This window comes from Pinus tabuliformis, chromosome 5_2 (genome assembly GCF_031772625.1).
Source record: "Pinus tabuliformis cultivar Carrire ecotype Pingquan chromosome 5_2, CPIR1, whole genome shotgun sequence".
NCBI classification, from domain to species: domain Eukaryota; kingdom Viridiplantae; phylum Streptophyta; class Pinopsida; order Pinales; family Pinaceae; genus Pinus; species Pinus tabuliformis.
Window position 1 is genome coordinate 605,050,718 of NC_142306.1, and position 17,415 is coordinate 605,068,132.

At 40.2% G+C, this 17,415-nt stretch overlaps 1 pseudogene; it reads left to right on the top strand.

The window, feature by feature from the left end:
- The first annotated feature begins 10,844 nt into the window (after nucleotides 1–10,844).
- LOC149160458 (putative ABC transporter C family member 15) lies at nucleotides 10,845–17,142 on the top strand (annotated as a pseudogene).
- Nucleotides 17,143–17,415: the final 273 nt, after the last annotated feature.

The following is a 17,415-nucleotide window of genomic DNA, read 5'->3' on the forward strand; positions in this document are numbered from 1 at the left end:
TGCGCCCGCGCCTCGGTTAGAACTCGAGGACCTTACATCCTCCTCCACCTGAAGTCGTTGTCGTCCTCGACAACATATCATCCTCCAAGCATCAATATCCATGATGTCAACTCCCCTCACATATGGCAAACATCCCTGCAACATATGTAGGACTCCATCTCCACCATGTCTCATCTTAGCAACCAACTGTCACCAAGATACTCCATACCAATGTATGTCATATATCAAATGTCCATGATCATCGACCACCCTGTCACAATCTCCTCATGCTGCTCTCCACCATGGAAGGTTGATCCCTCCAACTCAAGCTACATGTCTACCGCAACAATGTGTCAAACTCCATCATGTCATCACCACCATGTGCAAAACTGCCCATGATATGTCAACAAGTGCTAACACACCTCAACCATGTGCCAACATCTCATCTCAACAATATGTCATATATCGGAAGTCATCTCAATCCATGATCATCAACCACCATGTCACAATCTCCACATGCTGCTCCATCGTGGAAGGCTAGTCCCTCCATCTCAAGCTACATGCCCACTGCAACATATCGTGTTGACCTCATCATGTGTCGTCCTCATGTGAACTGCTGCCATGATACTCCAACACAATGCTAACACATCTCTGTACACTACTAGTCCCCATGTTTGAACTAGTTGGGTAGCTAATCCAACCGTCATGCTCAAACCATGAGAGTGAACATCCTCATGCCATCATTAGTTGTTTCTCTGAACATCCTATCACATCATCAACTCGATCAAGAATCCATCTCCATATAAGTGTAAGCCATGCTCAGGTCCATGAAGTAGCCCTCATCTCATCTGCAACATGCTGTCCATGATGTTTGGTGTCAATGTGCTACATGAAATCAGCCACATCTATCCCAACATCATCCATATGTGTGCCTCCTCCATATGAAGAGACCATCTCATCAAACTCCAACTTTCAGTATGCCACATCCATGTCCATGAAGCTGCCTCCATCACATCTGCAATGTGTCAACCCTCAAGTCTCCATAGAAACAAGTATACACCTACCTCATCTATCCATGTGCTGCCCATGATCATAGATCAATCAGCTCCCATGTGTCAAAAGTAGTTGAGTCTCGGCTCAACCCATGCCCAAGTGTTGCCACCAAGGCATCATCATCATTGTAACTCCATCACTCCAAAGTGTCTCATATTGATCCTCCACATCAAGTCACTCTTCCAAGCCATGCCCATACATGTACTTTGGAAGTATGCATCCCATACTGCATCAAAGTCTCTGACCTCAGCTCCTCAATGCATCTAAGTCCACCATATATGAAGTCCCCAAAAGTCACAACAATCTCATGTCATCATGAGCTCCATGAGTCCTCTCCAACCAACACCTTAACAAGCATACAAGTCTCGGCCCAAAGGTCTCTGCAAGATGCCTCAGCTCTCCATGTAGTAGGAATGCTCCATAGTCTGCTCACAACTCCATCCAAGTCCATGGTCTTGTTGTACATAAGTGCACAACCTTTCCATCAGCTCATAAGTAATAAGTCTCCATGTCACACCAGCACATCCATCTGCACAACATCCCTGCCTTGGCACTCCTCATTGGATGCCCATAAGTGACACCTCTATAAGTGCTCCCACATAATGTCCCTGCATAAGACTGCCATGCTCCATGTCCCCAACCTGATGTTCATGACTAAGTTGTCCATGTAGTCCAACCAAGTAGACCCATCACAACAATCGGTCATCCTCATCCAAGCTGCAATCTTCGGTCTAGTGAACTCAGTCACCCAACCAAATCATCATGTCATGAGTCCCTCCATCATAGCTCCTCCACCAAAGTGTCCACCAAGACTATCTCTTGGTCTCGGCCATGAGAACTTCACCCAAGAGTGTGCCCTCCAATCTGTCCATGAGTCATGCCGGGCAATTATCCATGTGGCTAAAGCATGACCCATTCATCCACAACGATCATCACGTTCCTCCCTTGTCACGGGCCTTTGTACCTTCTATCATAAGGCCACAAACAACCCTAACAAGTTCTGCAACAATCAACAATCCTTGCTTCTCCATACAAGGTCTCATCATAGACATCCATGGTAAGATGCTCCCTTGCATTAGCAAACTGGCTTTGCCCTTCCCTGCATACGGTCCATCTACCAAATTCTCAAGTGAAACACAAGTATCAACAATACTTACATCATCATCATGAGGCTCCTCCATATGAGTATCCTCATCCATCCATGTCTGCAAACCGCACGATCCTAGTCCAACTTGATCAATCTCAAGTTCATCCTCCATCATTGTCACATCTACAACATCTTCAACTATCATCACTTCCTTTTCCTTGATAGCACAATCTGCAACTTCATCTTGCTTCATTGTCCAACCAAGTTGAAGAAGTTCGTCTTCAACATTCTTTTCCAAGACTTCAAGCTTATCTCGAATGCGGGGGTTCTCTTCTTTCATCCGCTTCAACCTGTATAAGGTAAGCAAGATCTTCCCTTTGCATTCTTCCAAACCTGCCATGCCTTGTCATTCAGCTTGGTCCAAGCACGATGCTTTACCTCTGCTAAACCTGTTTCACCATTCACCAGCTTCACCAAGTTCCCTGCAACCATGAACCGGCCCTTGTTCCACTTGTATGTGAAACTAGCTTCCTTCACCTGCAAGTACCTGCTTCCACTGTCATCAACTGTCAAGTGCATCCACACCTACACTTCGTCACGTACTAGCTCCGATACCAACTGTCACGCCCCTACACCTATAGTAGTCTTCCAACCGCTTATAGCAAGGTGCGGCACCACCAAACGCTTTCTTTTCACCAATACTAACAATCATGGACTACGCCTAATTCACCTGTCCTTACTTAGTTTGTGTTTCGCAACCAAGTAAAATTATGTTTATCCTTTATACCAATGAACACCCATACTCATTCATTATCCATAGCAATTATAAAAGACAATAACAATTGCACAGTATAAAGGAGAGGGGAAACTCCCGAACAAGTCTGCCCGACAATATATATATTATAATCAATCTTTCTTCATAATACAATTGTACAAGTAATGCTTGGCAAGCTCCAAGCCAATACTTAGAATATTTTACAACATAGGCAAATCAGCGTTTTACAATAACATGTGCACGTCTTGCACAAGGATGAGTGCTCACCCAAGTCACCGAGACACCCTTGCCAAATCCCGGCACAAATCTGCGTAGAAGACAGCCCCGGACACACCTTTCCCAACTCTTAACCGGCTCCAAGTAACAATAGAACTGCGCCTTTGAAATATGCGCATGAGTTATGCGCACCTCCTTCCAAATCTGCGCACTACTTTACCTCTTGAGCTAGTGCGAGTTATCTCTGCGCTCTTCTTGTTCCAAATGAGGTTGGACGCATATAATATATATGCATCTTATCGTGGGTGGTGGCACTCCAGCCGACCCCCAAATAATGTTAACACACCCCTTTTCTGTGCCCAAGTGATGGTCGGCCCGCCCATGTTTACATGTCGGCCTACGTCCATACTTCCTCCACGCACACGGGTATATAAGTCTCATCGCATATTGCCTTAGTCATTTTCGCACTTCGTCACCTCTCGCCCGAGCTCGTGCACCTGCGCGCCCATCGTTCACCGCGTGCCCGCCTTCGCCCATCGTGCGCCCGTCGTGCCTTTGCCCACCGTGCGCCCATCGTGCGCCCGCGCGCCCATCGTGCGCCCGTCGCATTTGTGCGCCCAACCGTGCGCCCGCGCCTCGGTTAGAACTCGAGGACCTTACAGTGTCGGCTGTGGCTGCCATTTGACGAAGAGCGAGAGCTGTGGACAATTGTGCACCAGAAGAGGGTCGTGTCAAGGAGCATCCTGCAAGGAGTTGTGTGTTGTAGTTTGTGTTACTCATATTTCCTACTGCATTGAGATCAGAAGTGGAGGAAGACCAAGTGTGAGGAAGAACCAAGCGAAAATATGTGAACGACAGAGATTGCTTGAGTTTGTGCGGCGACTGAGTGGAGATGCAACCTTTGGCGAGTGTGTGCATTGGCCTAGACCCAGAATTACTTTAATTACTATTGCGGGGAAAATTCTTGTTGCATGGAAGAACGTGGAGTTTGCCCCATATTTCTTTCATTAAGAAATCTCAATCTGTTGATGTGCCATTGTTTTGTTGGCATCTGCACATTGTGTCGAAGGCGTTGTGGAGCTCGAAGTAGAGTGAGGCTCGAAGGCGCTGTGGAGTTGTGAGCTGTTGTGAGGCTGCTAAGGGCGTGCCTCGGGTAGCTATGGAGAGCCCACTGTAAAAGTTGTGGGTAGCTGTGAAAGTTGCTGATGTGTAAGTGTAGATCGTGAAGTTGAAGACGCTTGTTATTGGGCTCATATTAGTTGGTGATCCATTGCGAGCAACCAACGTATAAGGATCTTGGTGGATCAGGTTGAAAGGCCTGCACTTGGATGAGGCCGAGTATGCAGATTGAACTTGTCCGTGAGACGGTGAAGCTTGAAAAACAAAACGAGGATCGTTGCCTGGGTGTTATAGTGTTGTTGCATATGTGATGATCGATATTGGAGTTGTATGTTGTGCATAGAGAAGTGTGAGAAGAGCCTTGTTTGCATATTAGCTTAGGAAGATTGCAGCCCGTGGAAGTGTATTAAGAGATTGAGATTCTAGAATGTGAAGATTAGTGAACCTGTTTGTGCCTATTGTGGACCACAACATCTGTGACTGTGTTAAAAGAAGAGTATTGTGTTAAGAGAAGGAGAGCTCATTGTTGGAAAACGCTGATCAGAAGAGTGGGGCAGCGAAAGTGTGGTGTGCATCCTGGGAAGTGAGAGGCAGAACCGAGAGGTGCTATTCCAAGAGTGGTAAGGAAAATTTAAGCCTAGCTGATATGTCTATCTTTTTAGACTTTTTTGACAATGATCCTTTCGATGATCATTTTCTCAGGAACCCATTTGGGATTAGCAGTATTTTTGAGTTCTTGGACAAACAATGTCATGTTGAGAATCATGTTGTTGAAGAAATCACTCATGTTGTTGAGGATCATGTTGTTGAAGAAATCACTCAGAGTAAAACTTGCTTCTCTCATAACCCAATTGTTAGAAGTTTTATTGGATCTGCTTTCAAGATGACTGCTACTATGGAGGATACTACCATGGATGTTGTTCAGAGGCCGCTCATGTTCAAATATGACTGCATTTTGGTGGCTCCTTCGCTGGTTCCTCATGGAAAGTGGGGAGAACATGAATTAGATTACCTTGTTCGGGATCTTGCATTGCATCCCAATCCAGAAGAGGTTGTTGATGATAAGTACGTAAGCAAGGAGCAAAGGAATTTCATAAGGAAACCCAGAAAGGTGAAGATGAAACTGCACCAGCAAAGGAAAAGGAACAAGCATGGACCCTTTAATAAGAAGGCAAAAATGAAATGTTTTGTTGTAAGCCTAGCTGAGACTTAGACTAGCAGGCAAGTTAAATTTTAGGTCGTCGTGATTAAGGGGAGGTGTTAGACCATTAATCACAACGATCGTATGACGACGATAGTCGACATGTTAGTCGGCGTAGAGTGGCTATAGTCGGCGTGTTAGTCGGCGTAGAGCGACTATAGTCAGCGGATTTAGATAGATAATAAATAACAGAAAGTGAATCGATGTGACATCGAATTTTGTATAAATATATGTGCTTTATAATGTAATGAACAAGCTCATTCCATGAGTCTTCAAGTTTATGATAATCAGCGGCCTCTGCAGTCTTGGCAAGCCGGCTGGCATGACGCTAATGTTGAGGCGGCTTTTAGAATGATCTTAATCGATCCAGGCCTGTAAGTTCTGTCCGTTCCTGAGGCTCAAATTATGGAATTGCCCGCCATTCCAAAAGCCGGCGGTCATGGCGTTGACTGAGATGAGGCTGTTGATATCCACGCCCACATGGTTGCCATACGGGTCATCGAATTCCACATTCTTGCACGTATCGAACTCAACTGCGAACAAGTGATTGGATGGCTGCCCGTTTCCGGTGAGGTTAAGCAAAGCCCATATATTGGGATGACATAACGCCCATGGGAGACGTGTAAGGTGTCATGAAGAAGGCTAATCCACTTCCGCCTGCCTTAGAGGGAGCAGGTACCATGGAGAAAACGAAGGTAGTGCTAAACGAGGAAGGCGTCTCGTTTCTTTTCATCTGCACGGGATTGAAATACAGCGCGCGGCCTATCATGAAACGCGACTGATTTGTGAGGGCAAGCACGGATTTTCAGCGGATAACTGAAGCCTCCTCTTCCAATATCAAATTACTACCATCGAATCTGTGGAAGACGAAAGCGGTATGTCGAGAGTCCTGCTCGGCGTGTGCGGGAAAAGGTGGTATGACAAGGTAGATGAATGCTGTGAGGAGGAGAAGGCTGAGCCATGGAAACATGAATCAATTACTTCGCTTGAGATATAATGCTCCCGGGGAAATAATAAATGGATGTTGAATATTAATACATTAATTTTTACCTGTGCCTGCCGTGGTCGCCTGACAATTCGACGACCACTATTTTGGCCATTTGCTTTTTAGAGGCCTATCAGGTAGCAGGGAATATTGACTCCGGGCAACTCATGTTACAGCGAAATCATCGATGACTGTAGCATGAAACATCCCGATATTCTTCCTGCATCGCCGAGCATTCCGCGGATTGAAAATTTGAGGTTTAAAATGCAGGTCAAGGTCAAGGTTCATTGTTTGTCAATTGTACGGAGTGCGTGATGGGTGGTTTTGGAGTGTTCTGCGTCCAAATAAATATAGAGACGTATTTTTTAAGAAACCTTGCTTTAAAATCTGAGTCAAGTCAAGGTTCAATTATCATTAAAGTGTGACGAATAAGCTTTTACCATTTCACTGTCATCTAAGAATTTTGCGAAAGGATGACACACACATTCTTTACTGAAACAGAATTTTTTTTAATTATACTTTAAAATTCAAAGGTCAAGCTTCATTGGAATTCAATGATAAAAAATGTAATTGTCAAGAACGTTTTATGTTTCTTTGGTCGTGCTATACCAAACAATGTAGACATCAAGGATTCAAATCTAAATATCAACGATTTGTTCGGAAATTATAGACTTTAACATCCAAGCCGAGCTGAAGGTTCACTGTGTTTTTGCTTACAATAATAAAAGTGTGAAGAATCCTTTTTGGAAGGAAAGCTGTAAACCTAAAAGTCACGGCGAGATCAAGAACTTTTGGAAAAATTATAGGCTTTTGGAAATTATAATTTTAAGTCAGGGCTATATCAAAGCTTTTTTGGAACATTATAGATTTATGAAATTATAAATTTTAAAGTTAAGGTAATATAAAGGAATTTTTTGGAACATTATAGACTTTCAGAAACTATACTTTCAAACTTTAAAATAATATCAAGGAGTTTTTGAATAATTATAAGCTTTTGGAAATTATAAATTTAAAAATGAAAGCAATATTAATAAATTTTTGGAAAAAAAATATTTAGAAATTATAAATTTAAAAGGCTTTGAAAATTATTCACTTTTGAAAATTACATAAACTTAAAGTCATAATAACACTATTAAAATTGCGAAACCATATAGATTTTTATATTCTAAATAATTATAAAATGTATTTTTATAATTAAATACATTGATTTTTATATTCTAAATAATTATAAAATGTATTTTTATAATTAAATACATTTTATAATTAAATATTTTTATTATTTAATAATGAAGAGAATTGTAAAAATTGTTTTATATTATTTAACTTTTTAAAGATATATATTTACAAATAAAATTAAAATAAAGAAGTTAATATTATTAATATTGTCTATATGCCCACAAAAAAATTATTAGCATTGACGTTAATATAAGCTTGACCATGGTCAATCTCATCAATCGTGATCAACCTCCTTAACCCTCATTAACTATGGTCAATTATGGTTAATGAAGCCACCCTAGACATGTTAATTGTGACTAATACAACCACATTTACTAATGTTAATATGGTTGGTATAAGCCAATCTGCATCATTTTCCATTTCTTATATATTAATTAATCTATGAAAATAATATCTACCAACATATATTAACTAAATTAATAAATATGATAATAATACAATTACGATTTTTAATATTAAATATTAAAAAAATATCTACGTTGCCTCTCAATTTTAAAATTTTAATTGTATTTTAACAACGATATTAATACTTTTTACGTACTTTTATAAATATCTTACACGATCTTTTATTTTATAAATATTTAAAATACAATCTTTATTTTATTACGCCGTAAGGCGTTCCTCTGGGAAGGACTCCCCTCCAGTGACACTCTATACCTTCTTGCACCATTGATTTCGTTGTTAGACGATGGAATTAATATTCACCGTTTGATTCGAAGTCGATTCATTATCCCCTGGCCGCGCATGGCATCTGGCATCTGGGTTCTCTTGTTCTCTTTTTTCCATTTCATGTATATCGGCAGGAAATCTCGTTCAATTCGTTTCTGCATGGTTGTAGGCCGTCTGGAATAGCTTCGAATCTGAATCCGAGCCAAGATTTAACAGAGTCCACCGATCCGGATACGACGAAGCGCTCTTGTATGTATTCAGTAATGACGAAGGTGATATAGAAGCCTCGAGCATATAAAATCTTAGAGAGTTGCATCATGGCGTGAATGTGACCCTGAGCAGGGAAAGGGAGCATAACAACATGAGGTCGTGTATTCATGGCGCTATGTAGCGTAGAGAAATAGTGATCCAGATCTCAGGGATTAAGATTTAGGAGCATGAGGAGAGAAAACATACAGATGTAACTAAACATTCAACAGAGAATACTCAACACAGTGAATGATGTAACTAAACATTCAACAGAGAATACACAACACAGTGAATGCCTCACAACATAAGAAAAGAAAGAAGGGCCTCGCAACACAACAAAAGAAAGAAGAAAACTCTTTATTAAATTGAGGAATCATTTATGGATGGATTGGATTGGATTGATACCATGGATTATATGGTATACATATCATAATCAAATAATCAAATACAATCAAATACCATGAGTGGAAACAGGACTCAAATACCATCGGTGGATACGATTCGAATACCAGTTTTCATTAGATTCAAACAGAGTGCCCTGTCTAAAGGAACAGGCCGGTGGTAAGCAAAACGGGATGGCTGATCAGGAATATGAGAGCCGAGGTAGACACAGATATATGGAATCCCAAATTTACAATGTACACCACAGGCCGGCTTCTGTGAATGTTAGAGAGGCAGCAGGGTCTTGCCGGCAATCAACAGTTTCAGCAAGCCAGCCACCCATTTTTCACCTTAGGTTTGACTGTTTCTTCCTACCTAAGGTCTTGTGTGTGTTGGTATATAAAAAGAAACAATCAAGATGCCTCAATATTTATTTTTCATGTTAATGTGGATCAGTGATTCATTGCGGGATAGAATCTACTTCTCATTTGCTCTGGATCTTGACCTGAATGTGCTTGCAATTCATTGAGTGTAGTGGGAAAGCCCTTATTGTCTATGGGGGATGTGTGCACCTTTGTTTCTGGGCATGAGCCAGCTGTCATGATTGTAGCTGGTCCGTGCCCAGGATGTCTTAAGATTTGTTTTTCATGTTAATGTAGATCAATAATTATTTATCAGATAGATGTTATTTCTCATCTGCTATGCATTTTGACAATAATGTGCTTGCAATTATTGAGTGTAGTGGGCAGGGAGCCTGGCAAGCCCTCATTGCCTATGAGGCCTGTGTGCGTCTTTGTCTCCTGGCATGGGCCAGTGGTCGCATGGAAGCTCCTGAATTCCTTCATAATGAGTGCATTGTTTTGCGTAATGCCTTTGGGTAGGTTATTAACAAAATTGTCTTTGTTGATTTCTTTTAATTGTCATGTAGTTCGGAAAATGCAAATTCTTTCACAATGAAGGTAATACTCTGCATATTATTAAGTAATTGTGTAAATTGAAATGTCTGCAACTTGTATAGACTACAGCAAATACTGTTGCAACCAGGAAGAACTGTTGAGAAATGATTCTGCAGATGCTGCCCTGGAAGGAACTGCTCCTAAGGAATTGCTCCTAAGCCAAAGAAAACTATTGGAAAAATTAAGGTTCAAGGTATAGTAGCATCTGATTCTTTTCATGGTTATTTTGTATTGACTTGATATGGATGCATCAATAAATAAGTACAGTTGATTTGTTTTTATTCCTTATTTTCTAAATGACACATATCTCGTTCTTCTTGAAAGGTAGTGAAAAAGAAACAAATAGATGTAGAGAATAGAGATCTATTGCGCTGTTGTAATTTCCATCAAATTTTTTCCATTAGGTAGGTTTGGGAGTCTATAGTTGTTTGATTGCACTTGAAATAAAGCAAGTGAATGTAAAACACCTCATGATTCAGAAAGACAGTTTAAACTGAGCTTTCAATACATTGTTTTTGATGCAGTGCGTAAAGTCAAGATCATGCCAGATATGCCATCCAGATGCAGTTTTCAGTCTTGTAGGTTATCCTTTCTAAATATGGAGTCCCTACGCTCCAGATTTTGCATGGAGCACAGGAAAAGAAACAAAGAAACATGCCAAAGCAATGATGGTGTTGAAAGGACTACACATAGTGAAAAAACTTACATGAAATCATGTTGTTTGCGTTGGATATGTGTTACCCAGAAGAACATTGGAGACGAAGCTCTGGCAATGTCAATGAGCTGACAGTAGGATGAGCTTGAGAAATTATTAAAAATTAAAATAAAATAAATATTTTAACAAAGCATTCAATTGATACACCCATTTCTCTGTTCTTTTAAATGTTTGCATCTTGCCCACCAGAATGAAAGAGGGAGAGCGCATGCAACCAGCTACCCAGGCATGTCAAGTATACAAGTATCAGTTATTGCCCTGTTATTCAATCTCACCATCTCTCAGTGCTAGTTATGTTTATGCTGCTTCTAGAATTATTTAATCCAGTAAACAAGAAGGTTTTTGCACTGCAACATCCTTGTTGTATGAAGCCCAATATGTATGTGCATTTATAAATGGTAATGGTAACCAAGAGCTCTGTTGGCACTTTTTCATGTGGGTACTGAAGTAGATATACTCATAAGGCACTTTGTTGATATTGTTAGTAAATTATTTGTTTGCAGTCATGGAAGCCATAGGGGCACTAAACAAGAATAACAATACCCTCTGGCTGGAAATGGGTGAAACAGTTGGGTGGGAGGGACTTAGAGCTCTTTTTGGAGGGCAGTTCTTTCGACATGCACTTGCAATTGGGCTTAATTTGCTCTTTCTTGTTTCTGTCATCCTTGAACTGTGTTGGACAAGGTGTAAATTTCGCACACCTCGGCCACCTACACCTCCTGTTCCATTTAACAGCTTTTCGAGTAAGTTTAAACTGGGGATTATGCAAAAGCTGGCTTTAGGTGGTTGCATTTTTCTGTGTATATGCTATAGCGTTCTTGGGATATGGAGCCCTGTGTATTGGTGGCTGAAGGAGAGGCCTGAAGGTTTTGAAAATGTGGGCGAGTATATTGTCCAGGCTCTGACTTGGGTTACAATGTCAGCTTATGTTCATCGCTCCTTCAGAAAAGAAGGTAAACAGAAGTTTCCACTTTTATTGCAGTTGTGGTGGAGTCTATCATTCATTCTGCAGGCTTTCTTCATCGTCCTCGACATTCAACGGTTGACAAAAAAAAGAAGCGTTGCTGTTGATATCTTTGTTGAAATTATGGCTGTTCTCATTTTGGCTTGCTTGTGTTATACTAGTTGTTGTGCCAGAAGTGGTGTAGAGTCCTCCTCACAGACCATTCTAGAACCTCTCTTGAAAGACAATCCCCAAAAATGTGGAAACATTAACGCAGTCTCTACTTATGCAACAACCAACCTTCTCAGTCGGCTGTCATTTTCTTGGATGAGTCCTTTGCTTGCTGTTGGTTATAAGAGCCCTTTGCAGAGGCGGACAGGACAGGCCAATTATACCCTAAATTCAGAGCTCAGCTAGAGGCCAAAGGTGATACAGGCTTATTAGCAAAAGCCTTACTCCTATCTTTTCGGAAGGAAGTACTTTTGACTGCATTCTTAGCAGCACTGGAGACTTGTGCATCATATGTAGGTCCATGTTTTATAAATGCCTTTGTTCAGTTTCTAGGTGGAATGAAACAGTTTGAAAGTCAAGGCTATGTGCTAGCTTGTGCTTTTTTTGTGGCAAAGGTATTAGAGTCTTTGTCACAGCGACAAGGGTTTTTCAAACAACATCAGTTAACTTTACGGGTTACAGCAGCATTGACAGCTATTATATACAGGAAGGGCTTGTTGCTTTCCAGTCAGTCAAGACAGAAGCATACAAGCGGAGAGATTATCAACTACACGAGTGTAGATGTTCAGAATGTTTCATGTTTCTGTTACTATATGCATAGTATTTGGATTTTCCCTCTTCAATTTGTTCTGGCCTTCATTATTCTATATCAGACATTGGGCTTGGCAGCATTTTCAGGGTTGGCAGCCTCATTTGCAGTTATGTTGCCAAATTTCCCACTTGCAAAATTGCAAGCAAAATTTCAGGAGAGAATAATGGAACAAAAAGACAAAAGGATGAAGGCCACATCGGAGACATTAAAAATTATGAGGATCTTAAAATTGCAGGCTTGGGAGACAAGATTTCTTCGGAAACTAGAAATTTTGAGGCAGGTAGAATATAGTTGGCTATAAGAATATGTTTACGCATCAGCTATCACAACATCTGTTTCCTCTGTTGGACCAATATTTATCATTGTTGCAACTTTTGGTATGTGTATGCTTATAGGAGTGCCTTTGACAGCAGGGAGAATTCTTTCTGCACTCGCAACCTATGGGACACTTCAGGGAGCTATGGGCATGCTTCCTGGCTTAATCCCTCAGATTGCTCAAACTAAAGTGTCAATAGATTGCATTGTGGCCTTTCTGCAGGAGGAAGAGCTGCAACACGATGGGGTAGAAAAGGTATCAAAGGAGTCAACAGACTTCGCGATTCAAATCCAAGGAGGGATATTTTCTTGGAATCCCGATTCCTCTAGTCCAACTATAAGAGGTTTAGATGTCCAACTAGAGAGAGGCATGAGGGTTGCAGTATGTGGAACTGTTGGTTCAGGAAAATCAAGCCTTTTATCTTGCATATTAGGTGAAATACCAAAAATATCAGGCTCTGTTAGCTTAAGTGGTACCAAAGCATATGTCCCTCAGTCTCCTTGGATACAAAGTGGGAAAATTAAAGACGCTATTCTCTTTGGAAAGCAGATGGATACTATTAGATACAATAGTGTACTTGATGCTTGTGCATTGAAAAAAGAGCTTGAACTTTTTCCTTATGGGGACGAGACAGACATTGGAGAAAGAGGGTTAAATTTGAGTGGTGGACAAAAACAGAGAATACAGATTGCCCGTGCTTTATATCAACATGTAGACATTTATATTTTTGATGACCCTTTTAGTGCTGTGGATGCACATACCGGAAAACATATTTTCCAAGTATGTTTCTCTTATCCTTTACATACTGTAGGTTTGTTGAATTAATTAGTTTTAATGTTTTGATGGAATGATGAAGCTCTACAGTAGCACTCTGCAATTCATTGTTCAGTCTGGATAATATACATTGCTGGTTGTGCCGCTGCAAATTCATGTCCATAAACATCTAAGAAATTGGACTTGCTTGTTATAGGAATGCATACTTGGTATTCTGGGTTCAAAGACTCTAGTCTATGTAACTCATCAAGTGGAGTTTTTACCCTCTGCTGACATCATTCTGGTAGGTTTGAATTTCTTTCATCCTGCTCTAGTGATATTAAAACTTTCAATGTAATTGGTAAAGGGACAGTGGGCTTATTGATCATTTATTGAGAGGAGGAGATAAGTGATCCATATTTTGTTGATGTAAATGATATTCTTCACAGGTAATGCGAGATGGTGAAATTACTCAGGTTGGCAGATATGATGACATCTTACAATCAGGCACAGATTTTGTGGAATTAGTTGGTGCACATCAGAAAGCTTTGAAAGTTATTTCTGCTATGGAGAAATCTGAAGTGTACACATCAGAGAGATTTGTTGAAAGCTCATGTCCTGGCAATACAGCTGCAGTGAAAAATGTTATTGCCAGTGACACACTGGAGCAGTGCGGTGTTCAGAACTCAATAGATGTAGAGTAAGAGGTTGAACCAGAAAACCACAAAGAAAGATTGGATAAAGAGAATAAAAATTCACAGCTTGTACAAGAATAAGAAAGAGAGAGAGGCAGGGTAAGCATGTCGGTACACTGGTCTTACATTACTGCTGCATACAATGGTACTTTGATACCTCTAATACTACTGGCCCAAATAATAAGTCAGCTACTTCAAATATGTAGTAACCTCTGGATGACATCGGAAGCCTCTACAAAAGAAAATGAGAGTTCCCCTATGAGAAAGTCCCTTTTCATTCTGGTTTATGTTGCTTTGACATTAAGCAGCTCCCTGTGCGTTCTTGTGAGGTCTATGCTTCTTTCATTGGTTGGACTTAAAACTGCTAATCAGCTTTTTAGCACTCTGCACAGGTGTATATTTTGTGCACCAATGTCCTTCTTTGATGCAACTCCATCTGGGCGAATACTGAATCGGGTCAGTTGACATTTATTGTTTTAATAGGCTAATACCTTTCCTGAGAGAGGAGGAAATCATTTGATTCTAGTGGGTTAGTAACAAGCTCTCTGTTTCTTGGCAGGCATCAACTGATCAGAGTGCAGTGGACACATTGATTCCTTCTCAACTAGGAGAATTGGCTTTTGCATTTATACAACTTTTGGGGATCATTGCAGTCATGTCTCATATTGCTTGGCAGGTCTTCATTGTGTTTATACCAGTGGGTGAAAGTTGTATATGGTATCAAGTATTCTCTGTATTTCTCAATAATAATAAATACGAACTTGCAAATTTTAATTTTCTCAGAGGAACATAAATTGGCGATAAGAGAGTTTGATTTCTACTTCAAGGTTTGTTGTAGGTAGATCCCATAATCTGATTGAAAAGGATGTTATCAAATAGATTAAGTTGCATCAGGATTCTATCATGACAACAGTTTATCTGTATTTCTTTGTTTCCATGCTTTTGGGTTTTTATAGTAATAAGAGAATTCTTGTAACTCCTCTGACCTTCCTTGCATGCAGCAATACTACATAACATCAGCTAGGGAACTGGCTCGGCTGGCATCAGTTTGTAGAGCTCCAATCGTACAACATTTTGGAGAATCAATCTCTGGAGCAGCCACCATTAGAAGTTTTGACCAGGAATTTCGATTCATGGAACGAAATCTCGAGTTGATTGATATATATATATATATATATATATATGAGACCTAGTCTCCACAATGTTGGAGCCAATGAGTGGCTTGGCATTCGGATGGATTTTCTGTCAAATCTTGTGTTTGCATTCTTTTTGGTGTTATTAGCCCAAGTAGGTACAGAAGCACTATCTTGGCTTACAATTATTTTTCCTAAACTGATCTCAGCAGACTAGACATATTCTTTATAATGAAATATGAAAGTAAACGAAATGGCACCTTAACAGGCACTGCAGGGTTGGCAGTAACATATAGTCTAAGTCTGAACATGGTACAAGCCTGGATAATATGGTGCCTTTGTTATGTGAAGACCAACATGTTGTCAGCGGAGAGAATAATGCAGTATTCACGAATTCCCAGTGAGTCACCAGTGATTATAGAGAATTGTAGACCAAACTCCAACTGGCCATCTAGAGGAACGATAGATCTAACTGATTTGCAGGTCAGAACTCAATACAAATAGACTCTTTTTCACGCATTCAATGCTAGTAATTTGCATGTCAGTTCATCTATAAATTTGATCCATACAATCAGGTGCGTTATGGACCACATCTTCCGCTTGTCTTGAAAGGCCTTACATGCACTTTCCCTTGGAGGCACGAAGGTGGGAGTTGTGGGGCGGACAGGAAGTGGCAAATCTACTCTTATTCAATCCATTTTTCGTATTGTGGAACCAAGAACGGGCAGAATTGTCATTGATGGAGTCGACATCTCATCCATAGGCCTCCATGACCTAAGATCCAAATTAAGCATTATTCCCCAAGAACCAACAATGTTTGAAGGCACTATAAGAAATAATTTGGATCCTCTCGAAGATTGCTTGGATGATGAGATTTGGGAGGTTAGTTCTGCTTCATATTCTATAAGCATTAGCATCAATTTTAGCGCCAATTATTCTTGCCTTGAAGAATATAGATATTTCCCTGTGGATCTTGCTATAAGTTTATTGTTTATGAATCTACTTCAATTTTGCTTGTCCTTTCAGGCTTTGGACAAGTGCCAACTTGGTGAGATTGTACGAGCAAAAGAAAAGAAACTTGATTCCTCAGGTCTGTGTGTCTTTATCACATTCAATGGAAGTCCTGAAGGAGAAAAATAAAACCTTTTACAGTAGCTATTTCTGCTATTTGCTTTCCATCTTAGTGCTCATGTTTTGTTTATTTTTTGGTGTCCTTGAGACCTACCTGGTCTGTAGGACCCCTTTTTTTTAGAATGAAAATTGAGAATCGAATTTAATGGAATGATCTCTTGTACAGTGTCTGAGAATGGAGGAAACTGGAGTGTGGGTCAATGCCAGCTTGTCTGTCTTGTACAGTGTCTGAGAATGGAGGAAACTAGAGTGTGGGTCAATGCCAGCTTGTCTGTCTTGTACAGTGTCTGAGAATGGAGGAAACTAGAGTGTGGGTCAATGCTAGCTTGTCTGTTTGGGACGGGCACTACTAAAACAAAGTCAGATACTGGTCCTTGCCGAGGCAACTGCCTCAGTTGACACTGCAACTGATGGGTTTATTCAGCAAATAATTCGCCACCAATTTTCTACCTGCACAGTCATTACTATAGCACATCAGATTCCATCTGTTATTGAGAGTGATATGGTTCTCCTATTAAAGGATGGTATAACATTTTTTAGTTGTTTATTTTCTAGTGTTTTGTTACAGTTACTATTTTTTTGGACACATTTCATTTTTTACTTACTTTGTATTTGTTTTGAATCAGGACAAATTGCTGAGTATGACACTCCATCCAAACTACTCAGCAACAAATTTTCTGCATTTGCAAAACTTGTTTCAGAGTACTCCATCCAATAGATATCTTAACTAGAGCTTTGGACATTGGTCATATTGGGTTTACAATAGAATGGAGAAAAATCTTCATTTCCCTAAAACTCAAGCTGGATAAATGTACAATATAGAGATACAATATAGTAGACTATGAGCTACCATGTAAGCTCATTATTTTCTGATAATATTCTATATTTAAGTCCTTAAGAAGAGTTCAATAACTCCTATCAGTGACTTTCACTGACTTTGACAGTTATGATTTTTCACTTGTTATATACAAATGGAGTTTACCCTTTTTCCTGTGTAACT